This window comes from Heptranchias perlo, chromosome 25 (genome assembly GCF_035084215.1).
Source record: "Heptranchias perlo isolate sHepPer1 chromosome 25, sHepPer1.hap1, whole genome shotgun sequence".
Classification (NCBI taxonomy): Eukaryota; Metazoa; Chordata; class Chondrichthyes; order Hexanchiformes; family Hexanchidae; genus Heptranchias; species Heptranchias perlo.
Window position 1 is genome coordinate 18,584,842 of NC_090349.1, and position 25,333 is coordinate 18,610,174.

The 25,333-nt window shown below is 46.4% G+C and overlaps 1 long non-coding RNA gene across 3 annotated transcripts in view; it reads left to right on the forward strand.

The window, feature by feature from the left end:
- The window catches only part of LOC137342364 (uncharacterized), a 125,609-nt gene that overhangs the window by 21,051 nt on the left and 79,225 nt on the right, over positions 1–25,333 (forward strand). For all 3 annotated transcript variants that reach the window (XR_010967237.1, XR_010967236.1, XR_010967238.1), the window contains exon 3: positions 1,611–1,740. This is a non-coding gene — a long non-coding RNA (uncharacterized lncRNA). The remainder of the gene's footprint in view (positions 1–1,610; positions 1,741–25,333) is intronic.

Sequence of the window (25,333 nt, forward strand, 5' to 3'; positions counted from 1 at the left end):
TCAACTGAATCAAGTGTTGGGAACAAAATTGAATCCATAAATCTCATAAAGTATATACAGATGGAGGTAGACAACCACTGTGGGGCTTGTCATTTCCCTCCTCCCCACCCCCTCCCCACTGCATAGCTGGTGACAGAATAAAATTTGTGCATCTGACAAACAAAACACCTCATGGGTTCTTGTGAAATACTGCGTTTACATTAAATTGCTTGGTTGGGACAGTTTCACTGCTGATTTATAGATTTAGTTTCACTTGAGAGATAAACAAAGAATTTTGAATAGATGGATGAAATGGTTTCTATATATCATACATGCAACTTGTTTAAGTAAACTGAAAAGTTAAACCATACTCATTTGCCCCCTTCTTTCACAAACATAAATCTCAGAACCCACAATATTACCACCATGCTTCTGTTAAAACTATTAAATTTTTTCTTTCATTATTTAGGGCTAGATTTTCCTCTTTTAGTAGATTTTTATGTTGATTCCCTTTATTTAATAGAACTTAACGTAGCAAGTTAATATGGTGGCTAGCAGTGATGACTCAAGCTGTAATAGAGTGATTTTGACATTTATAATTGGAGAAGTGTTCTTTCTTCCACCTGTGGTGTGTGAAAATCCTAAAGGGAAAGGCTGAGGGAAACAAAGTTTACCGATCAGGACCTGGATGTTCTTAAAGATGCTGGTGAAAAACATGCTGCACTGGGGAGCTGTCCTCTGACTATCATGAGGATCTACAACCATGTGGGCCTGTTGCTGTGCCTTGGCATACATATTGCTATTGGAGGTTGAGTCCAGATAGTAGCAAATGAACCCTTAGGTGCAGAAACCACTACACTTCAACAAGGTCTCTGAATCCTTCCTTAATGGTTGTCTAAGGGTGTGTTTCCAAATTGACCTTTATCGTGTCTTGGACTGTGGATCTTAACATCATCAGAGGAATATTTTTGAGATGTAATACAACTTTTTTTTGAATTTGGTCTTGGGGTTTGGGCAATGCTGAATAAGTTACTTTTATTCCCCGTCGTTTGCTGCCCTGAGATGGTGGTGGTGGTGGGTCATTTTCTTGACCTGCTGCAGTACTTGAGGTGATGGTACTCCTATGATGATGTTCGGTAGGAAATTCCAGGATTTTGACCCAGGAGTAATGATGGAATGACTGTATATGTTTAAGTCAGTTTGATATGTGACCTGGAGGGGAATTTGATGGTGATTCTGTTGCTATGAAGTTGCTGCTCCTGTCCTTCAGCAAGACTGAGGCCTCCTCTTCCGACAATTGATGTTGCTTGCTGCACAAAGGAAGTCTTCAGAGCGCACAAACATTTCTCCATGAGAGTCTATAACTAGGCGGTATAATCTGTCGATCTGGCAAAACCAGTTTCCAGCTTGCTCTGCAAGGATACAGATGACTGGTGCCCTTGTTCATGCCCAAAGTATTTTTTGTTTCGTAGACTGCTCTATCAAGTTTGAATCACAAAGCATTCAACAGGGACCGCGGCTATGCTGTGCCTTCACTCAGCAACGTCCAACCCTTCACCCACCAGATCTGTCTCTTTCACAGATATGAAAGATGTGTCATCCTCTTTTTTTTTCCTCTTTTAAATCACTAGAACTCTCCTGTCTGAATTGGAGCCTGCTTCCAGTTGTGGTGGTGACCATGAGTGCAATGGCATGGCTTCTTGTCCAGAAGCCACCCGGCTGTTGATGGGGTGTCTCTCATAAGAAACAAAATGACACACGGTGAGTATATGCGCCTATTTGACATGTACAGCGTATGGCCTTTTCCATAGTGCAACACAGGCACGGCTGAAACACATTTCCACAGTTAAGGTATGAGATTGTAATTGTACAAACCAAGAATATGATTATGTCCTTCAGCTTTAGCATCACTGAGGCCATGTATGAACTTCCAAAAGACAATTTTAACCCTGCCCTCCTGGCAGAAACCAGGCAGACGGTGTAATTGCCCGGGAGACCTACTTGCCAACATACCACTCTGTTTCTGCTCTCTTCTATTTTAACCCGCTCTTCTGAGCAGGTGGCAAGGTTGCCAGCCTGAAGGTCCTTCTTTAAATATGCAGATCACGGTCCAACGACGTCATTGAGCCCCAACTGGTATTTTAACTGGTGGCCAGAGCTGGGAAGCCATTGTGGCTGTCTCGCCAGGTGAAGACAGCAGGAAGAGGAGCCGCGGCCAGATGCAGCCCCAACTGGTCATTTGTTCTTTTACTTGTGAAATCAGGAGGAGCAGCAGTGCTCCCTCAGGAGCCACAAAGAAAGTTTAGACCGCCTTACCTAAATGCAAGAAATTCCTGAAAACCCCTCCTCACGACTTAGCTGAGTGCTGGCAACCATTCCTTTGGTCCTGGCTGGTGGCCTCCTGCTGGCAACATCCCATTCCCACCCGCCAGCCAACTGCTGATTTCCGCCTGTTTCAGATGGGCAATTGACCGGGGCCTATGCAGATGAGACCCGGGAGTTAAAATCACCCGGCTCTCATGCTGCTGAGGTCAGGGGGGTTTGGCGCTCACCTCGGCCCCCACCCCACCACCCCTCCAACCCGATTCCTGCTCCGGGTTAAAATTGGGCCTCCACCTTATGACTTCTTTGATAGTTTCCTCAAAGCAGGTAAGGGGTTTTATCTGCTGCATGGTCCCCACCAGTTTTGATGCTCTGTATCCTTATTAACAACATTCATTAGTTCCCAAAATGTTACAATTCCAGCAGCTTGCAGGATAAGTTCAGGTTAGGGATGCTATTGTTATGCTACTCAAACAAACATACCTGATACCTGAAACTTAATTTGATGACCATTAATGGTAGTCTCCATAATCGACCATCTCATTTTCTCTTTAACTGGTTATTCCTCGTCATCCTCATTGCTAGCCTTTTTCTTCAGATCAGATTATCTTCCAGATATCATAGGAACAAAGGAATAGGAGTAGGCCATTCAGCCACTTGAGCCTCTTTCGCCATTCCATTAGATCATTGCTGATCTGTACCTCAAATCCATTTACTCCCCTTTTCTCCATTTCCCTTCATACACTTACCTTACAAAAAATTATGAATCTCAATCTTGAAAATTTCAACTAACTCAGAATCCACAATCTTTTGGAGAAGAGAGTTTCAGATTTCCACTACCCTTTGTATCAAAAAAATGCTTCCTGATTTCATTCCTAACTGGCTTAGCTCTAATTTTAAGATTATGCCCCCTTGTTCTGGATTCCCCCACCAGAGGAAAGTTTCTCCATATCTACTCTATCAAATCCCTTTGTCATTTTAAACATCTTGACCTCAACCATTTAAACTCAAGGAAATACAAACCAAGTTTATGCAAACTGTCCTCATAATTTAACTCTTTAAACCTGGGTATCATTCTGGTGAATCTGTGCTGCACTCTCTCCAAGACCAATCTCACAAGATTACCTCCAATTCTGTGCGCTTTTAATTTTTGATCTCTTGTGCGGAACCTTATCGAATACCTTCTGAAAGTCCATATAGACAACATCCATAGACACTCCACTACCCACCATGCCAGTGACCGCCTCAAAAATTCAACTAGATAGGAACATAGGAATTGCTAGACAAAACAAGACTAAGGTCCATCTAGTTCTTCTTCTACCTGGTTGTCACATGATACAATGATAATGGAGTTATTGAATAAACATAGCAATCATTATGATCAATTAATCTACAACAGACCCAGACATGACATAAATAAAACCCCTGTTGTGGAGAGCTTTGGGAACAATAGGTCACAAATCCATGCTGTCTCTCTTTGATCAGCTCATACTTGTCGAAGCACTAAGTTATTCTGTTCCTGATAATAGATTCCAGTAACTTCCGCACAACTGATGTTCAATTGACAAGCCTTTAGTGCTCTGGTTTCTCCCTCCCTCCCTTCTTAAATAATGGAGTGACATTTACAATTTTCCAATCCATAGGCACAATTCCTGAATCTGGAGAGCATTTGGAAAATTATGACTAACGCTTCTGCAATCTCTTCCCCTATTTCTTTTAATACCCTCTCAGTACTTCAGGTGGGAAACACTGCATTCACTGCCTGCACAATTAAATCCCACACCTGCTGTACCCTATGTGGATTGACCCTCTGCTCCAAAAGAAACCTTTGCCGGGACCTTTCGCTATCCGCATTTATTTGCAGGACCTCTTCCATGAAGGAGGTTTTAGGTGTTCTTACATTGTCCCTCCCTTTGCTTACAAAATTGTACATTGCATAGCTGGACTGGCCCAGTGTGCACTATATTTATACTGGCAAATTGGCTGCTTTTGTAGTCAGTGCATGACTGCACTAATATTGCAGGTATGTTCCAATTGTTTATTCAGTTGTGCATTAGTAATAACACATCCAAATTCCTAGAGAGTGCACAGAGTAGAGTTATGTGTCCCTAAAGGTGCATTAAAAAGGGGGAAAAAATAAACACACATTTAATATGTTTTCTATGCACTGAGTTGTTTCACCCCCACCAAGGTTAATTGGGTTTTTAAATTACTGATTATAAAAATCACAATACTGCTTCCTTATCAGTTCCTCAATGTCTTTTACCCCCTAATCCCACTGGATTTGACTACATAGTCACATGTCATTCATAACTTTTTATTTTCTCCTGCCAAAATGTATCTGTTAATTTTATTATGTTTGCAGTCACCAAATACCTAAATAGCATTGTAGGTAATTATGGCACCTAGTGAAAAACAGGAAATAAAATCTAAAATATAACTTCTTCAGTCTGCAATTATATTTTGGGCATACTTGTTGAATTCATCATTACAAGCAAATTTGGATGAAAATAAAGAATTCAATTTATTTCACATTTTATTTTAGCAAAGTTGGTCAATTTTTAGACCTCAAAATGATTATTTTTTTGGAGAAAATTCATTGCTGCTATTAAAAGAGTATATAAATCCCAGCAGTAAGTTAATCCCTGGAGAATATTCATTCCATTCTCTTCATTTTATTAATACTCGTCTCCTCTGGCCAGAGCATTCAATGCTCAGTTATTTGGCAGCATTTTTCCTGCTCAGCGTTAATGGGTAAATGATGACACAACAAGGGTTTTATCTGGGGGTGTTTACATGAGAATCGTTCATCCATGGGTATATTATATACCCATATTTCACAGTAGGAAACTGTGCCATAGAGTCAGAAACTCTTGCGAGTTAAATAAATAATCACTGGCGAGAGAGATTATGAAGAACAAGAGTCACAGTAATTGGAGAGAAAAGGAGTGGTTTAACGAGAGGACAGTCCACCTCGGGGAACACTGATTAAAATAGTTTTCTAATCATTTTCTCAATCTTCTAATCGCAACAGGCTTCTGCACCAATGGGATACGAATAACAGACCAGATTCGCAAGGCACAGTGGTATCATTAAAGAAATAGGAAATCTCAGGTAGCAACCGTAGATACCACTGTCATTTCCTGCCTCCTTCTCGGAGATAGTATATGTGAGATCGCCAAATGATGATGAAATACTATGATTTTCAACTGACGTAGGACCCCTATTTAAATATTTTAATAAGGCTCCCATTTGTTTATGGTGGTAGCGCTGCTCGAAAGTCGAGTCAGATGGTCCTCGAGCAGCCATTGGACAGTAGGCTTTCAAAAATATTTTGTCTGCTTAATGCCTTGTTTTTCAACGCGAACAGGTCAGCAGGCGAAAAAAATTGCCCCCTATATTTTTATATTACTCTCCTTGAGTGACCTTTTCTCCTTTCTGTTAAATCCATGTTTGCTTTCTTTTTTTCTTAAATGAAACAGAACCAGGGTTCCACCTGCTCCCCCTCCTCACCACAAGTAAATTCTATCCACTTTTTCTGCCCCCTCGTGTCAGTGGTCTGCTTTGAATGTGTTGGAGTCTTCCTGACGTGAAGCTCCTTTATTCCCTGTACAGACACATCATGAAGCCCTACAAAAGCTTTAGTGGCTTTGTGTTTTCCGTGTTCCTTCAGGCTCTAAATCTATGTGGAAAATGCTTGCGTCCACCCTGTAAGAGACACAAAATTGAATTATCAAATCACAATGCTCCCAATTCACCAGATAAGTAGAAGCATGTCAAAATAGTGACAGCCCCTGAGAGTCTTACACAGACATGAAGACCACAATCACTCTAATCCTTCAGTAGCTAAGAATAAAAAGCCTTATAAATAAGAAAGCTGGTTTACTTCCCAACACAGAGAAAATTTTGAGAACACAATTTTAAAGAGGACACAAAAAGCGATGGAATGAAGATTGCTATTTCCTTATTCCCATGTGGACATAAAAGTTCAGGTTCATCTCACCCTGTTTCAATACTGGTTTTGAAGTTGATCTACTGCAACAACAACTGGCATTTATATAACGCCTTTAACATAGTAAAACGTCCCAAGGCGCTTCACAGGAACGATTATCAAACAAAATTTGACACCGAGCCACATAAGGAGATATTAGGACAGCTGACCAAAAGCTTGTTCCAAGAGGTAGGATTTAAAGATCGTCTTAAAGGAGGAGAGAAAGGTTTAGGGAGGGAATTCCAGAGCTTAGGCCTAGGCAGCTGAAGGCACGGCCACCAATGGTGGACCGATTAAAATCAGGGATGCGCAAGAGGCAAGAATTAGACGAGCACAGAGTTATTGGAGGGTTATAGGGCTGGAGGAGATTACAGATAGGGAGGGCCAAGGCCATGGAGGGATTTGAAAATGAGGATGAGAATTTTAAAATTGAGGTGTTCCTGGACTGGGAGCCAATGTAGGTCAGCGAACACAGAGGTGATGGGTGAATAGAACTTGGTACGAGTTAGAATACGGGCAGCAGTTTTGGATGAGCTCAAGTTTATGGAGGGTGGAAGATGGGAGGCCAGCCAGGAGAGCATTGGAATAGTTGAATCTAGAGGTAACAAAGGCATGGATAAAGGTTTCAGCACCAGATGAGCTGAGGCAGGGGTAGAGATGGGCGATATTACGGAGGTGGAAGCAGGCAGTCTTGATGATGGAGTAGATATGTGGTCTGAAGCTCATTTCAGGGTCAAGCAGAATGCAACGGTTGCAAACTGTCTGGTTCAGCATCAGACAGTGGCATGGGAGAGGGATGGAGTTGGTGGCTAGGGAATGGAGTTTGTGGCGGGGACCAAAGATTGATTACTGTGGGGATGGGGGGGGGAGGAAGGGGCGCAACATAATAAATATTTATACTGCATGATCACTTTTGATACCATTTTCTCTTCTGTCTTTTGTGTATGAGCCTGGTGCCAGTGGTTAAGATCTTTGTAGAGAAGAAAAATGATAGAAAAACATACTTGGTGTGTGAAAGCAAACTTTTACTTCATAAACAATTGTATGAATATTAAATTTTATCAAAGATACGATTCTCAGTGACTGATCGCAAAGAGAAGTAAGAAGTATAGACAAGGAAGGCCAGTCAGCCCATTTCCCTTGGGATTCTTTTGGGGCCAGCTTATCAATATTCAGACTGTCATAATACCAACCTACAGCACAAATTCATTGTGGAGATGGTTCCAATGGCACAAGCCACCCTTTGGTATCTTGCTCAAGCAGCCATTCTCCATGTGTGAGTCTAAGCAGTGAGTGTCAGCATGCTACTCAACTAATGTATGAAAATCTTGGGGTTTGAAAATCTGTGGTCCAAGCATCCTGGCATAAATGCCATGACATTCCCGTACATGACCACCAGCACTGATCCTAGCAAAGTATACGGGTCAGAGGGAGGTCACATAATTTAAATATGATAGGTGGGTGCTTATGCCACCCATCAATCATATACATGTAAGCACCTGCCAAAGGGAAGAGTCCATGAATCCTGAAGTGGGCTGGTTTCACCAGAGGAGGGATGCTCAGCTTTCCTTACATGCCCTATTGGCCCCTACTTTGGGAGTCCAAGCTGCGTCCCATACCCTACTCACAAGTTGAACCCCACATCTGCCATTGGACAAGCACACCTGGTTTCACTTGTGCACCAAACTGCCTCTCTTCAGCCAGGCTTGGGACATGGGAGGGAGTTCCCAACCTGGACAACTCCCCCCCCCCCCCCCCTAACCCCCTTACACTATTGAGGTTGTTTGGGGGAGGTGAAGTCTCTGCCCCAGCAAGGCCTAGCAGAAATTCCTGGGGAAGACCGGGACCTAGCACATCTGGGTCCTGGCCGAATTCGCGGCTCTGCGAGGGAGTGCTTCAGAAGGTCTGCGGATTTTGAAGCCCCTTTACATTTGCGTGCACTTCTTGTCTACAGAATCTTACTTTGTGTCAACTTTTTTTCATTACAAATTCTATGTCTGCAATTATAATGGGAACCCCCTATGTAAATCCATCACTCTGTAATTACACAATCTTGCCACTGGGTGACAGTATTTTTCCTATTTTGCAGGTATACATTTTTCATCTGCTATCTTTTCTAAGTAACTGAAATTTCTAATGCCCAAAATAACATGGTTAAATTTATCAACTGAAATATCTTTTGTGTCTTTTAATGCTTTATTGAAGTTTTTATTTGAAGGCCTCAGCCTCCCTTTTGGTTTGGACATGATATTTTTGGCCAGATGCTGTGAGCTGAATTTGGTTTGTGCAGTCTGAGCATGTGCAGTGTATCTAATTTCCCAAAATGTATCAGTACCATTCAATCAACTGTTACTGATAGAATGTTTTTCTTTAACCTTTAGTACTTTCTGAGCAGGTGTTTTGTAACATTATTTGAAGAAAATGTAGAGGCCAACTTTCAAAAGTTTTATTCAAGTTAAGTTTATGTTGAGTGCTGTTTAAAACAGAGAGGTTGCATGTATACAGTGCATGCATGTGAGTGAGAGGGAGTGCAAGAAAAATGACAGTGTGCTGATTACACAGTAGCTTTTGTTTTGTGTTCTCTCAAATTCAGAATGCATAATCTGGGTGAGAGAGAGAAGCAGTCACCTGGAATTTCCATGGGCATTCTCCCAATTGTCCACCATAACTTAAGTGGAATCTCTGGAGAAACAGCATTAATGACTGTTTATGCAATTTCTGTAGGTTTCTGCTGATCTTCCAGAGAAGTTATGACTGATGATCAGAAGAAGCCCTGTGTAAATTCTACCCCAATGTGTCTTTCCTCATGCTAATATTACTTCAATTTCCAAAAAAAATCATCAGTTGAATTTTGAAGCCAGTTAATTATTTCACTTGTGTTTTGTTGACAATTAGAGACTATAATTTCGGATATCTGTGAGACAGAGACAGAACAAGAGAGAAAGAGAGAAAAACAGATAAATAGACAGGCAGACAGATAGTGTCATACCTCATTCTAATTTGATTTTTTTTTACAAAGAATAAGTTGAATTTTGAAAGCAAACAAACCCTCTTTGAGGGAAATAGATAGGAAGGGGAGGTGGGAAACAGGTTGAGGGTGAAGGGGATCTCTGGTTGCTCACCACCAGCCATTCTAAACCAGCGTAATGAGTAGATGCAGGTCTGGATGGAGGTTATGAAGAACCAGCACAAAATATTGAGGAAATTTGAGCATAGGATGAGAACAGGTGTAAGTCACACCTGAATTGTCTTGATTTTCTGCACCGTATACACGCACTCATGAAATGAGCTTGAAAAATGAAGGACATTCTCAAAGCCCTATCTCCAGATTGGGATTTCTAGAAACAAATATGCTGCCTCCCTCTGAACATTTTGGGGTTTGAAATTCCTTTGTACACAATATAAGTTAATGCATTTAATCATATTCCTGCATGTAATATTTTGGAAAAGTCATTAAACAGATTAACACTTTTGGTAAAATAATGTAACAGGAACTTGAAGCAAATACATCAGCTAGTGCATTAAAAATAGTGTATGAAGGAATGCAAGCCTTGGCTTCAGGTGGAATGAAGTTCTTGACAGGGAGTATTATAATTTGATGACCTTCGAGAAGGGTATGCTAACTGTGTGCCTTAGCGACAGAACACCCCCAGCTCATCTGGCATAAGGACAGAGGAGTGATTAGACAATGTTCAAAACTATTGCCCAAGGTGGTTTCTGAATTCCATCTGGCTCAATCATTATTCAATCATTCCTCCATGCTCCATGAAAATTTAAAATCCTACACAGGTTCTATCCTGCAAATTTGAAATTAGACCTGTGTTACTATGTAGACATTCTGAAGGCTCCCATGCAGACATTATCACGGCTGCAAGGAAACCTTCAGTATGGGCTGGTTACAACAAGTGGAAGAGGTTTACTTTCTGGTACCAAGACTATAGGAAGGATCCCATTTTACACAGAATCCCTGTCATTCTGGATTATCTGGATGGTCTTGCAAAATGTGGACTGGAGCTCAGTTTAGTTAAAGTTCACGTCAAGTTATTTCAGTTTTCCATGCCTAAAGAAACCCAGAGGGGGTTCATTCCATGCTGTCATGGTTTATGAAAAGGATCTGGATTCTCAGATCTTCTGGTAAGGAATTTATTCCTCAATGAAAGTTGATGTTACTCCTTCACAAGCTCTTGTACCTTTTTTGAATCTCCAGCGACTTGTAATTTAAAGTTGTAGAGAATGTTGTTTTGATTGAAATGGTCTAAATCCACCATAACAAGAAAAGAGTTGTTTGCTTCCTATGTATTCTGGGGTAACCAAACTAAGACTAGACACAGGGTTAGTGCAATGACATTGCGGAGGCATGGAATGCAGGTTCAGAACTATAATTCCTCTCCAGTATCAGAGAGGTGAAAAACAGAGATTTCTTCACAAAGAGGGAGGGAAAATTGCCAAGTGATTTACCCTGAGTTGCTCTTGTGTAACTCCCACCAAAACGTTACAGGGAACAGATATAAAATTGTTAGAACCACCTAAAGGGTGTCTGTTTGGAATTTAATGTTTGGTGATAATACCATAATATGTGAAGGAAACCATTGTATGGAGAACCAGGAATTCCCATTCCAAGTAACCAGGTTTATTTATTATAATTGTACTTTAAGCAGTTATGTGCTTTATTTAGCATAAATTCATTTTTTATTCTATAAACTGCTATTTTTCTGCAAAGCAGTGTGCTAATCTATACTCTTTGGAAACAATCAAGAATATGTGGTCTAATGTCAGGAAGTTCTTTTACTGACAAAAAGTGATGAACATTGCAATGGACTTACAGGTAGAGTAGCAGAGGCAAAAAACCTTGGACTCATTTAGGAAACAGTTAGATGCGGTGATGGAGGGATTGTAGGATTCTTCTGACTGGATGAAGTAAGGTGGGCCAAATGGCCTTCCTCATCTGTACAGATCCTGTGATATGAAAGCACAAGACGTACCTTCTGTTGGAATCCCCCTTTCACATACACAAATTGACCAACAACACAAAGCATTTACAATTACAAAAGAACTTTAAAAAACTTGATCCCAAAACACATGGCTTATAGAATTAACACAAAAATCAAACTGTTAGAAACTCAGAGATTCTAAAAGATTTACATAACTCATAAATAATGGTGCTATGGTTTATTTAAGTTCCTGAAACATTCCTGTTAATCTATAAAGTGCAAGCAGGTCCAGGGAGTTTCAAGATACCTGATGCAGCCAAATTTTAAAGTTTTCAGTTCCTATTCTTTGATGCTGAAACAACCCCTAATATTACAAAAATGAGGTTACTCTGATGTCAAGTGTAACTTTATGGCTGTAATTTTCATTGTGTGCAACCAAAATGGAAATTTAAAAAGCATTTTTAAGTAAAAATAAAAGCACATGACTTCTGGTTATCCTCCCTTTTTTACCCATGCTTATAATTATAGCTTAACCTTTACGTTATTTCCAAGTCATAGACCCAATCCTATCATTTATACAAGTTTTCTTTTTTAAAAAAAGAAACATATTTAAACATTCCCCTTACATGTTTTTTCCCTGCCTCCCAAATAGATGATGGGACCTGTAATGAAAACATGGCTGAAAACGAGATTTAAAGAGTGCGAAAAAGGCACATTAATGAATCATTAATAAATCGTTAATTGATTTGGTTAACTTCTGACCAGATTTATCTCATTGGTAATGTGAGAAATCTGATCATATTCTTAGGAATGATAACATTATTTAAAAGGGACTTGGATAAGTATTTGAAAAAGCCAAATATAAAAGGATATGGGGAAAGGGCAAGAAAATGGGATTAAAGTAGGAAGCTCCAATTGAAGAGGAAGCATTGTGACAGTCATGATGGGCTGAATGGCCTCATTCTGCGCTGTTGTTTCTATTATTCTTTGATTCGACAATGAGAAACTATATCGTCCATGCTTTAAAAATGATGACAAATTTGCCTAACAGTGCAATATTCTCTGTACGCAGTTCTAATGTATGTAAACAGTGTCAAATGTAGTCATAACTGCAATATCTTATATTAATACTTACATAATTATGAATTAGGTTATTTTTCAATTTCACTAGATAGTCTCAGTCTTTCCTAACATTGCACACTATTTCCAGTTCACTCCACTTGCACTGTTTACTGCTCCCTGTAGCTGCTGGTTGTATCAATCATCGTCTTTGTTGCTGCAAGTGACTAATCGCAACTAAAGTGAGGGATTGTTTTGTGTAATTCAGACATGCTGTAAGGGTGCATTTTGAATTTAAACCACAGGCTTCGATTTTGCTCAGTTTACAGGTGGGAAAGGTTGGTGGAGCCTTCATCACATTTGTTTGGTGATGCTCAGTGCAAAAATATAAAAACAACATTGTTATCAGACACCATAATGTTGGATTATTACATTTTACCGGTCACGGCACCTCTGCTACTGACATGATGAATGACCTCCCTGGTCAAGCATGGTTAAGTTGCAGACCTGCAATATTTGTGTGGCTCAGGCAAAGGTTCAACTGTGAATGAAGTGCCATGTGAACCAGACATAATAAAGTGGTTTACCAACCTTTTTAATGTTGTATGTGTGCTTTACAGTGATATTTGTGGCTATGTTTATGAACACTATAATAACATAGTTAGGACATTGTGCATTATATACTTGGACAGATTGAATATGCAGCATTTGCTTTCCAGCTGAATGTTCATGAGATGCCAGTATCATTTATCATCATTTGGTAAGTACAAATTGACTCTATCTTTTCTTCCTTGCAGCAGGAACACTTTAACCTTTTCTGCTGGCTTTGTTTATTGTCATTTTTTTTCCTTCCTCATTACCTCCCCTGCACCACAATTGTCTCTTGGTTGAGGGTCCAACCAGTATTGGAGACCTCTATGGACACCCCTAGCCTAGACCACCAGGAAAGGCACTTGAATGTCACAGAAAGGTGCACCCCTTCCCTCGGCCGTTTTTCCCTCTTCCTCCGGACAACCTGGCTAATGGTGACAAAACTCACCTCTGAGGGGAAGTTTGAGTGTGAGTATCAGTTGAGACTGAATATAGACTTATATCTCCTATTTAAGAATCCAGAACTAAAGATCGTTTTTCCAATTGAGAGGTTTAGGTTAAGGGCTGAGGCCTACAGTGCAGGGCACTTCAGGGAGGGAAAAGAATGAGAGAAAGGTAGGAGTAAATCAAGAAGCAGTGACTTTTTTTTTGCCTGACGACGCGCTTGGGTTTTGAAAGCCGTAAGATTGTAGGAGGAAGGAAAGACTGAGCAAGGTAAGATGTTCCACAGTTTGGAGGTCATGGAAAGAATGAATTAGATTAGAAGACAGTGTAACAAGTCTTGATTTCAACACAGTTGGAATGCAGAGATATATAGATCGTATTTATTGGACTCACCTACTGGTTTTAGTTTTAAAATCTTTAAAGAAAGTGGGCATTCTCTTAATTTAGAATGCAGTGCCAGTGATGGTTGCCAGTATTGAAATTGTATGATGGTCTTTCTCGCAAGTGGGGGTGCAGTTAACACGTCATCAATATTGATATATTCAACTTAATCCATAGAGGGTCACCATTTTAAATTTAGAATGTATTTATTGCAGTAAATCATCAAGTTTTATTATACACCCATTACTATTATTTTCACAGTATTGAAAATAGAGATAATATTGAATACCTGTGAAAAGAGTTCACCATCCATGCCATGTACTGTTCCCTCCATGTGCTGCATATCTCGGAGAACTGGTGTGCACTAATATCAGAACAGCAAAGCAATGCTGACAACAGAACAGATGCAGATGCCTGTCAGAACCAACACCATCAATATTAGTGCTTTCAAGAAAATCTACAAGATTTCATGTTCTCAAATTTTAAAAATAGTTCCTTACTAATATTGTTCCATTTTTGTGTTTCTCAGTAGTGGCACTCTCATGTGTACGTAGAAGCTTGTGGGTTCAAACCCCACTCTAGGGAGGCGTGTGATAAAATGCTATATAATTGCAAGTTCTTTCTTTAAACTGTAATTGTTGTGTAACAAAATATTGCAGATTGCAATGAATTGTGTGTTTTTTCATTCATGAGAAAAGCTTCATGTTTGCAAAGCTCATCTTTCATTGGTTTTCCAAACACATGGAATTAACACAGCAATAACAACAACATGTATTTTATAGCGCCTTCAATATTGAAACTTGTGCCAAGGTGCTTCACAGAAGTATGAGGAAAAAATCCAACTCTTTGACCAAGCTTTTGGTGACCCCTCTTAATAGTTCCTTCTTTGGACCTTGAGGATACCGGGTTTGTAAAGGGGGCGGAAGTTGCTGGCTTTGCTTTTACCAATGTTTAGCTAGAGAAAGTTGTGGCTTATCCAAGAATGGATGTCAGACAAGCAATTTGTCAGCACAGAGGCAGTGGAAGAATCAAGAGAGGGGCTGGAGCAGTAGAGCTGGCTGTTGTCTGTGTAGATGTGGAAGCTGACACTATGTCTGCAGATGATGTCACTAAGGGGCAACATGTAGATAAGAACGAGCAGGGGCCAAGGTGACTGTGGGGATGGGGAAGAGAAGCCATTCGTATAACTGCTCTGATTACGGACATATAGGTCAGAGTGGAACCAAGTAAGGGCAATCCCACCGAGCTGGACAATGGAGGAGAGAGTTGTTGGAGGAGGACAGTGTGGTTGACCATGTCAAAAGTTGAAGAGAGGGCAAGAAGCTCATGAAGGAATAATGTACCATGGTCACAGTCACAGAGAATCTCATTCATGACTTCAGTTAGGACTGTTTTGGTGCAGTGGGAGGGGCGTAAACCTGGTCAGAGGGATTCAAACAGTGAGTTTGTAGGATAGATGGCCACAGATCTGGAAGCCAACAACATGTCCAAGAACCACAATGGGTGGAATGTCATATTTATAGAACCATATGGCACTGAAGGAGGCCATTCAGCCCATCATGCCTGTGCTGGCTCTTTGAAAGAGCTATCCAATCAGTCCCATTCCCCAGCTCTTTCCCCGTAGCCCTGAAAATTTTTCCCCTTCAAGTATTTATCCAATTCCCTTCTGAGAGTTACTGTTGAATCTGCTTCCACAACCCTTTCAGGCAGTGCATTCCAGATCATAACAACTCTCTGCTTAAAAAAAAGTTCTCCTCACCTCCTCTCTGGTTCTTTTGTCAATTACCTTAAATCTGTGTCTTCTGGTTATCGACCCTCCTGACAGTGGAAACAATTTCTCCTCATATCAAAACCCCATATAATTTGGAATATTTATACTCTTCAATTTTCTTCCCTCCTCCTCTCTTCTCTGGATAGGGTTGCTGCATACAGGCACACCATTCTCATGATTGAGGCTTGACGATGAGTTTTAGCAGTCCATTTGACTATAAGGGGCAGAACAAACAATTCTGCTTCCTGTACTTCCCTGACAGCCAAACACACACACCCACAGACACACTCTCTCTCCAACAGAGGTTACGAGGACTAAGAATTTTCTTTCCTTTCTAACCCAGAGACATTGATGGCAGCTATAATCCCCTTTGTTTTGTGGCTGAAATCAGTTAACTCAACAGAGATCAGTGGGGTTCAATTTTATACATAAATTGCGGGTCCGCGGGGGGGGCTGCAAAAATTGCAGAAATGCAGTGCGAGTTCGGAAGCCGGCTCCAACCCGCCGATTCCCGAGTTTCCCACAGACGCACCTGTGTGCGCGGGCGTCCCGACTCTGGAAGTCCCGCCGGCAATTAAAGCAATTTTTAACTTACCTGGGCGGCTTTCCCACGGCTTCTGATTCACGCCTGGCAAAACCAGGCCGGATCAGGCAAAGAGAAACTAAATAAATTGAATAACAAACCATTGCACAAAGTTAAAACACAAAATTATCCTACCTTTCCATCCTGCTCCAGTGTCCGATGTCTCCCTCTCCGATCTCCCCCTCTTCTCCCCCCCCCCACCCCCCCGACCGATGTCCCACCGGTCTTCTCCTCTTCCCCCCCACCGATCTTCCCCTCTCCCCCCCCTGATCTTCCCCTCTCCCCCCCCCCCCCCGATCTTCCCCTCTCCCCCCCCCGATCTTCCCCTCTCCCCCCCCCGATCTTCCCCTCTCCCCCCCCCGATCTTCCCCTCTCCCCCCCCCGATCTTCCCCTCTCCCCCCCCCCCGATCTTCCCCTCTCCCCCCCCCGATCTTCCCCTCTCCCCCCCCCCGATCTTCCCCTCTCCCCCCCCGATCTTCCCCTCTCCCCCCCCCGATCTTCCCCTCCCCCCCCGATCTTCCCCTCTCCCTCCCCCCCCCGATCTTCCCCTCTCCCCCCCCTGATCTTCCCCTCTCACCCCCCCCTGATCTTCCCCTCTCCCCCCCCCCCCCCGATCTTCCCCTCTCCCCCCCGATCTTCCCCTCTCCCCCCCGATCTTCCCCTCTCCCCCCCCTGATCTTCCCCTCTCCCCCCCCCGATCTTCCCCTCTCCCCCCCCCCCCCGATCTTCCCCTCTCCCCCCCCCCCCGATCTTCCCCTCTCCCCCGCCCGATCTACCCCTCTCCCCCCCCGATCTTCCCCTCTCCCTCCCCGATCTTCCCCTCTCCCCCGCCCGATCTACCCCTCTCCCCCCCCGATCTTCCCCTCTCCCCCCCCCGATCTTCCCCTCTCCCCCCCCGATCTTCCCCTCTCCCCCCCCGATCTTCCCCTCTCCCCCCCCCACCGATCTTCCCCTCTCCCCCCCCCCGATCTCCCCCCCCCGATCTCCCCCCCCCGATCTTCCCCCCCCCGATCTTCCCCCCCCCGATCTTCCCCCCCCCGATCTTCCCCTCCCCGATCTTCCCCCCCCCCCGATCTTCCCCCCCCGATCTTCCCCCCCCGATCTTCCCCCCCCGATCTTCCCCTTTCCCCCCCCCGATCTTCCCCTTTCCCCCCCCGATCTTCCCTTCTCCCCCCCCGATCTTCCCTTCTCCCCCCCCGATCTTCCCCTCTCTCCCCCCCCCCGATCTTCCCCTCGATCTTCCCCTCTCCCCCCCTCGATCTTCCCCTCTCCCCCCCTCTCCCCCCTCGATCTTCCCCTCTCCCCCCTCGATCTTCCCCTCTCCCCCCTCGATCTTCCCCTCTCCCCCCCTCGATCTTCCCCTCTCCCCCCCTCGATCTTCCCCTCTCCCCCCCTCGATCTTCCCCTCTCCCCCCCTCGATCTTCCCCTCTCCCCTCGATCTTCCCCCTCCCCCCTCGATCTTCCCCTCTCCCCCCTCGATCTTCCCCTCTCCCCCCCTCGATCTTCCCCTCTCCCCCCCCGATCTTCCCCTCTCCCCCCCCGATCTTCCCCTCTTCCCACCCCCCGATCTTCCCCTCTCCCCCCCCGATCTTCCCCTCTTCCCCCCCCGATCTTCCCCTCTCCCCCTCCCCGATCTTCCCCTCTCCCCCCCCCGATCTTCCCCTCTCCCCCCCCGATCTTCCCCTCTCCCCCCCCGATCTTCCCCTCTCCCCCCCCGATCTTCCCCTCTCCCCCCCCGATCTTCCCCTCTCCCCCCCCGATCTTCCCCTCTCCCCCCCCCGATCTTCCCCTCTCCCCCCCCCGATCTTCCACTCTCCCCCCCCCGATCTTCCCCTCTCCCCCTCCGATCTTCCCCTTTCCCCCCCCCGATCTTCCCCTCTCCCCCCCCGATCTTCCCCTTTCCCCCCCCCGATCTTCCCCTCTCCCCCCCCGATCTTCCCCTCTCCCCCCCCGATCTTCCCCTCTCCCCCCCCGATCTTCCCCTCTCCCCCCCCGATCTTCCCCTCTCCCCCCCCCGATCTTCCCCTCTTCCCCCCCCGATCTTCCCCTCTCCCCCCCCCCCGATCTTCCCCTCTCCCCCCCCCGATCTTCCCCTCTCCCCCCCCCCGATCTTCCCCTCTCCCCCCCCCCCGATCTTCCCCCCTCCCCCCCCCGATCTTCCCCTCTCCCCCCCCCCGATCTTCCCCTCTCCCCCCCCCGATCTTCCCCTCTCCCCCCCCGATCTTCCCCTCTCCCCCCCCGATCTTCCCCTCTCCCCCCCCGATCTTCCCCTCTCCCCCCCCCGATCTTCCCCTCTCCCCCCCCCCGATCTTCCCCTCTCCCCCCCCCGATCTTCCCCTCTCCCCCCCCCGATCTTCCCCTCTCCCTCCCCGATCTTCCCCTCTCCCCCCCCGATCTTCCCCTCTCCCCCCCCCGATCTTCCCCTCTCCCCCCCCACCGATCTTCCCCTCTCCCCCCCCCGATCTTCCCCCCACCCCCCCCGATCTTCCCCCCACCCCCCCCGATCTTCCCCCCACCCCCCCCCGATCTTCCCCCCCCCCCCCCCGATCTTCCCCCCCCCCCCCCGATCTTCCCTTCTCCCCCCCCCGATCTTCCCTTCTCCCCCCCCGATCTTCCCTTCTCCCCCCCCGATCTTCCCTTCTCCCCCCCCGATCTTCCCTTCTCCCCCCCCGATCTTCCCTTCTCCCCCCCCGATCTTCCCTTCTCCCCCCCCGATCTTCCCTTCTCCCCCCCCGATCTTCCCTTCTCCCCCCCCGATCTTCCCCTCTCCCCCCCCGATCTTCCCCTCTCTCCCCCCCCCGATCTTCCCCTCGATCTTCCCCTCTCCCCCGCTCGATCTTCCCCTCTCCCCCCCTCTCCCCCCCTCGATCTTCCCCTCTCCCCCCCTCGATCTTCCCCTCTTCCCCCCTCGATCTTCCCCTCTCCCCCCCTCGATCTTCCCCTCTCCCCCCCTCGATCTTCCCCTCTCCCCTCGATCTTCCCCTCTCCCCCCTCGATCTTCCCCTCTCCCCCCTCGATCTTCCCCTCTCCCCCCTCGATCTTCCCCTCTGCCCCCCTCGATCTGCCCCTCTCGATCTTCCCCTCTGCCCCCTCGATCTTCCCCTCTCCCCCCTCGATCTTCCCCTCTGCCCCCCTCGATCTGCCCCTCTCGATCTTCCCCTCTGCCCCCCTCGATCTTCCCCTCTGCCCCCCTCGATCTTCCCCTCTGCCCCCCTCGATCTTCCCCTCTGCCCCCCTCGATCTTCCCCTCTGCCCCCCCCGATCTTCCCCTCTGCCCCCCCCGATCTTCCCCTCTGCCCCCCCCGATCTTCCCCTCTGCCCCCCCCGATCTTCCCCTCTGCCCCCCCCCGATCTTCCCCTCTGCCCCCCCCGATCTTCCCCTCTGCCCCCCCCGATCTTCCCCTCTCCCCCCCCCGATCTTCCCCTCTCCCCCCCCCGATCTTCCCCTCTCCCCCCCCCGATCTTCCCCTCTCCCCCCCCCCCGATCTTCCCCTCTCCCCCCCCCGATCTTCCCCTCTCCCCCCCCCGATCTTCCCCTCTGCCCCCCTCGATCTGCCCCCCCCGATCTTCCCCTCTTCCCCCCCCGATCTTCCCCTCTCCCCCCCCCCACCGATCTTCCCCCCCCCCGATCTTCCCTTCTCCCCCCCCCGATCTTCCCTTCTCCCCCCCCCGATCTTCCCTTCTCCCCCCCCGATCTTCCCTTCTCCCCCCCCGATCTTCCCTTCTCCCCCCCCGATCTTCCCTTCTCCCCCCCCGATCTTCCCCTCTCCCCCCCTCGATCTTCCCCTCTCCCCCCCTCGATCTTCCCCTCTCCCCCCCTCGATCTTCCCCTCTCCCCTCGATCTTCCCCCTCCCCCCTCGATCTTCCCCTCTGCCCCCCTCGATCTTCCCCTCTGCCCCCCTCGATCTTCCCCTCTGCCCCCTCGATCTTCCCCTCTGCCCCCTCGATCTTCCCCTCTGCCCCCCTCGATCTTCCCCTCTGCCCCCCTCGATCTTCCCCTCTGCCCCCCTCGATCTTCCCCTCTGCCCCCCTCGATCTTCCCCTCTGCCCCCCTCGATCTTCCCCTCTGCCCCCCTCGATCTTCCCCTCTGCCCCCCTCGATCTTCCCCTCTGCCCCCCTCGATCTTCCCCTCTGCCCCCCTCGATCTTCCCCTCTGCCCCCCTCGATCTTCCCCTCTGCCCCCCTCGATCTTCCCCTCTGCCCCCCTCGATCTTCCCCTCTGCCCCCCCCCGATCTTCTACTCTTCCCCCCCCCCGATCTTCTCTTCTTTTCCCCCCCGATCTTCTCTTCTTTTCCCCCCCGATCTTCTCCTCTTCCCCCCCGATCTTCCCCTCTCGCCCCCTCGATCTTCCCCTCTGCCCTCCCCGATCTTCTCCTCTACCCCCCCGATCTTCTCCTCTTCCCCCCCGATCTTCTACTCTTCCCCCCCCCCCGATCTTCTCCTCTTCCCCCCCCGATCTTCTCCTCTACCCCCCCGATCTTCTCCTCTTCCCCCCCGATCTTCTCCTCTTCCCCCCTGATCTTCTCCTCTTGCCCCCCTGATCTTCCACTCTCCCCCCTGATCTTCCACTCTCCCCCCTGATCTTCCCCTCTCTCCCCACCCCGATCTTATGTTCCAGCGGATGATGTCTCGCTATCTCTCTCTTCCCCACCCCCCCCCCCCCCCGCCCCCCCCACCACCCTTGGCGTTGCAACTCCTATCGGCAACTAGCCTGTCAATCAGGCTGGCTGCTGGGCGCAAAACCCGGACAGAACTTTAATCACCATCAATTACATTGTGATCGCGTCGGAAATGGTAAGTTTTTTTATAATTCGGGATTGTCACGTGCACCTTCACCCCATTCCCCCCCATTTCAAAATTGAGCCCCAGGGATCCACCAAGGAATGTTCCTCGCTAGTAGCAGTATTTACCCATCCAGTCATTATGGGAGCCTCAAATGTGCCTTTTTTCCTATGTCTTAGATTGTCTGGGTTCATTGATTTTAGGAAAGTCGTGTGGGAAGGAATGCATGTCCTTAAGGGAGCCCACCTGATTTTCTATCCATTTAAATTAAAGGTGGTCCAATAGCCCCGGGCGCAGGAATAGGAAAGTTGACTGCTATATCTGTGCAATTATGCCATAAACTGATGTATTTTTAAAAAGCCTTATTGTATTTACATGTGATGCAAAAGGCTGTGGATGCTGGATCAATTGAAATTTTCAAGGCTGAGATTGATAGATTTTTATTAGGTAAGGGTATGAAGGGATATGGATCAAAGGCGGGCAAATGAGATGAGCCACGACCTGATTGAATGGCAGATCAGGCTCGAGGGACTGAATGGTCTACTCCTGTTCCTATCCAGTGTTGTAGCCCTATTTGGCCGACGCCACAATCAGTTATTGTAGAATTTGGTAAATGTGATCGCAAAGTTTCTTGCAGTTGTCGTTAATCTTTTCTTTATAATCCCTTCTTAAACTTCAGAACTGTATGAACTATTTTATAAAATAAAAGATGTTGTGAAGGGAGCTAAATCCAGTAATTCAATTTCAGGGTTCCGCTGATGTTTTTGTTACCTCCTCGATTAAATTACAGCCTTGTAACTCTTTCCGTGACCTCCATTAGACCATATTAATTTCGCTGCAATGAATTATCACATCTTTGGGAAGCGAAACAATCATTTTTGCCCATAGATCAAACTGGAAGGATCTGTGGTGTAGCAATGGTAATAATACCCAGTAACACTGAAACTTATTGGAGAAAGCAGATAATAACAGGTTCAGTAACAACTGCGGAAATAATACAAAAGAATATAAGTTTAAACATTTACTAACTTGATTCAGTTCTGTAAGTATTGATGAAGTCTCTCCAGAATTATTGTACAGTTAACTCCCTAATTGCTAAACTGATGAATGTGGAACCAGGAAGAGCCCACATTCAACCTGTGTAGATATAAACCGAGTGGCAGCAGCAGCACTACAATTAGCCTCAGTGCTTCTCAGCAAAGGAGCTGAAACATCAGCTTGGGTTTCCGGTCCTGACCCCTGTCTAGTGACTGTTGAATATCAGGTGAGGACCGTATCAGGCTTAGTTGTAATGTCCCCTGTGATCAAATAACCTACCAACACTCACTGGGGGTAATTTTAACATTGGACAATTGATAAAATGGGTGATATCGAATTGGCCGCCCATTATACGCCGAGCCTGATTTTCCCTTTCATTGACTTCAACGGAAAGTTAGGCGAGGTGTATAACAGGCGGCTAATTCGATCTCGTCCGTTTTACATCATCTCCCAAAGTTAAAATTACCCCCACTATCTAAGCAGGGAGGGGGAGACCGAGGTGGGGGAGGGGGCGAGGGGGAGGGGGCGACAGGGATGAAGAGTAATGAAAAGTGGTATTCAACATGGAGGAGTACTGGATTCATCAACTGAGGGAGGGCGGTAGGTGGTAATCAGCAGGAGGTTTCCTTGTCCATGTTTGTCCTGAAGCCATGAGACTTCATTGGTGCCAGAGTCAATGTTGAGGGCTGCCAGGGCCACTCCCACCTGACTGTGAAATTCACCCGCATTAACATAAAGCTCAGGTGAATGTCAAATTGGTGATATTAGCCTTCATCCATAAATTTCACCAAAAGTAATATCGAGGAATTATCGTCTCCTGAGAATCTTATTGATTAATATGATAATCAAATCCACAGACTAAATTTTCACTTCAAAGTAGTGGATCTCCCATGGCATAGGAGGTCAGAGGATATGATTTCTCTCCCACCTGTCACGGTTATGTTCATGTTACTGTTTCAGCCTTTCTGTCTTTGATTTATTTGCTCATCTTTGTGTTTCTCTTCTTTTCTGCTTCTCTCTGTCTAGTTTTCTTCTGGTCTCTGTCTTTTTGAGTAGAAAGTGGAGGATGGTGCAGTGGAGAAGGGAGTGGCTGAGGACTGCAGGTTGAATTTTTAGGTGGCAGATGCAGGGAAAATGCAGCTCCTAGGATTCAAGGTTCCCCTAAGGCACAACTGACCCTGTTACTTCCCCCTTGTTTCTATTGCATCCCGTACTGTTTCCCATTGAGAGAATCCACTCTCCTCTACTTGTTTTGTACTATTCCCTCTGCATTACCCTGTCCTCTTTTGCCAGCCCCTGCCGACTAGCCATGTTACTTAGTAATTGTGCTCCTGACCCTTTGCACATTGTACCACCAATTCGTGCTCTGAATGCTTCCCAACTAGTTGCTTTGCTCCTGACCACATATCTGTTCACACCTGACCTGCTATCACCTGTGATCCTCTTGCACAGTGATCATTCGCTGTGAACTCTACCCCATGTGCCTAGCCTTTACCCCTCGCATCCTCTCTCTATACTCCATCACCTGACAGGGATGCCCAGTTACCTTCCCTTCCGAGAATCCATCCCATCCCCTTGTGGCCCTCGCCACTTCTCATTCAATGCCCGATGCACTGACCCTCTTGAAGCCTAGTTAATGCCTGCTACAAACCTGATAACAGGTGGAAGAAAAACATAGAAAGCCCTGCCTGTCAACATTTTTAAAGATTAGGATCTGGAGCGGCTGGGAAAAAGTTTTGTAGAGGTAGAACCAGGAAGAGCCTGTTAAATTTTTTTTAAAGAATCGGGGCAAAAAGAGTTGGGACCTGGAAATGTGGTGGTCAGGGTGGCTGGAGGCAGAATTTCTTTTTTTTAAAGGGCAGGTGAGGCAAAATTTGAAGCAGTGCTAAGCTAGTAGGTGGATCAGATGGGACAGCAGGGTCTGTGCGCAATGTTAGGGCGGCTGAGAACGGGATAGGGATGAGAAAAGGAGCAGAGCAGAGCTGGCAATGGGGCGTGAAGTAGCTTAAAGATAAAAGCAGTGAGAGAGAGCCAATAGGCCAGTTGAGAAGGGGACAGCCAGTGCTGAAGTAGAAGGATGGCTGGAGTTCCACGAGTGGGTGGAGATGGAAGACGGCCTGGGACAATAGCAGGGGAAAGAAATTTATAAGGGATGGTGGAAGTAACATTAAATAAAAAATGTACCATTTACCTCTCTCACAGGAAAAATCAGTTTGTAAAACAAATGTCAGGCGGACCAGGGCGATTCATACCACAGCGCTTCCAATGGTTGGGTTCAAACTAATAAGATGGTGGGTTGATTGGCGTAACGTGCTACAGTGCCACCAGTGGTGGGAGGAATGACTAACAGGTGTTAAATTAACTTTTGAAAGCAACACCAGCAGGAATTACCTTTTATCCTTTAGGTATTACCAATGTCTCAAAAGTTACTAAAACATGATAACAGGAAGTCTGAAGAATTTTAATATATTAAATATTAATATTCCCCCAGGTAGTGAGAGACCAGAAACCCCCTCACCCTCAAACCAATTTCCCTTCTCTTTCCCCCCCCCCCCCCCCCCCCACTCTCCGACCTTACCTTCCTGTGTGTTTCCCTTATAAAAGCTTTGTTTTCTTTTAAAATTCATCTTGTTTATTCATTTAAAAAGCTAATAGGGGATGAACCCAGTGACTGGATGACTTCCTCCCGTTCTCTTTATTTATTCTCCTCCCTATGTTTTAAAGACGTCTAAACTCCTTTCTCCTTTGGGACATGGCTGCTATTTTTAAATTCATCTTATTGCACCAGATGGGTCAATCGAGTCATGGCTGAAAGGAGGAGGGCAAGTTGTGTAACAGGATGTAAATGAAACTGGCCAAGTCTCCTCCTGATCGGCCTACCTCCTTGTCACAGCCTTAACGCCAGCTGCCTGGATTTGGCAGTTCCAAAGGGAGTACCTTATTTGTCGAGCCTGACATAAATTTACACCAGCACCGGGGGCCAAACATCTGTTGCACACTGCAAAGTGAAAAATTAGCCTCAGTTATTTTCCTTATTACTACTGAATGTAATGTCAAGTTTTGGAGAATGGTATTGTGATGTGGAATTTATTTCCCCTTTCTCCATAGCGATTAAGCATTACTTAAGCAAATCCCCTTATTTCTGATGTCATAAAATTGGAACTCTGGCCTATGTTTTTTATTGCCGTTTAACCAATTTCACCACTTTCTAATGCCTCATGGGCTCTTGCCTCCGTGCTGTCCCCTTCGGCTAGGAGACTGCATGAATGAGCTGTGAATTCCTCTGTGATTTTATCTCCCCTGCATAGCTGACAGGATGGCCGATTACCCTATTTACATGGCAGCAATAAGTTAGTTTTGTACTGAATTGGCTGCTGTACTGAATTGGCTGCAATGTGTAAACACTACAATTTGCCTGCTACAAATCTGTTGCAGAACAAAATCTTCCGCCTCCTG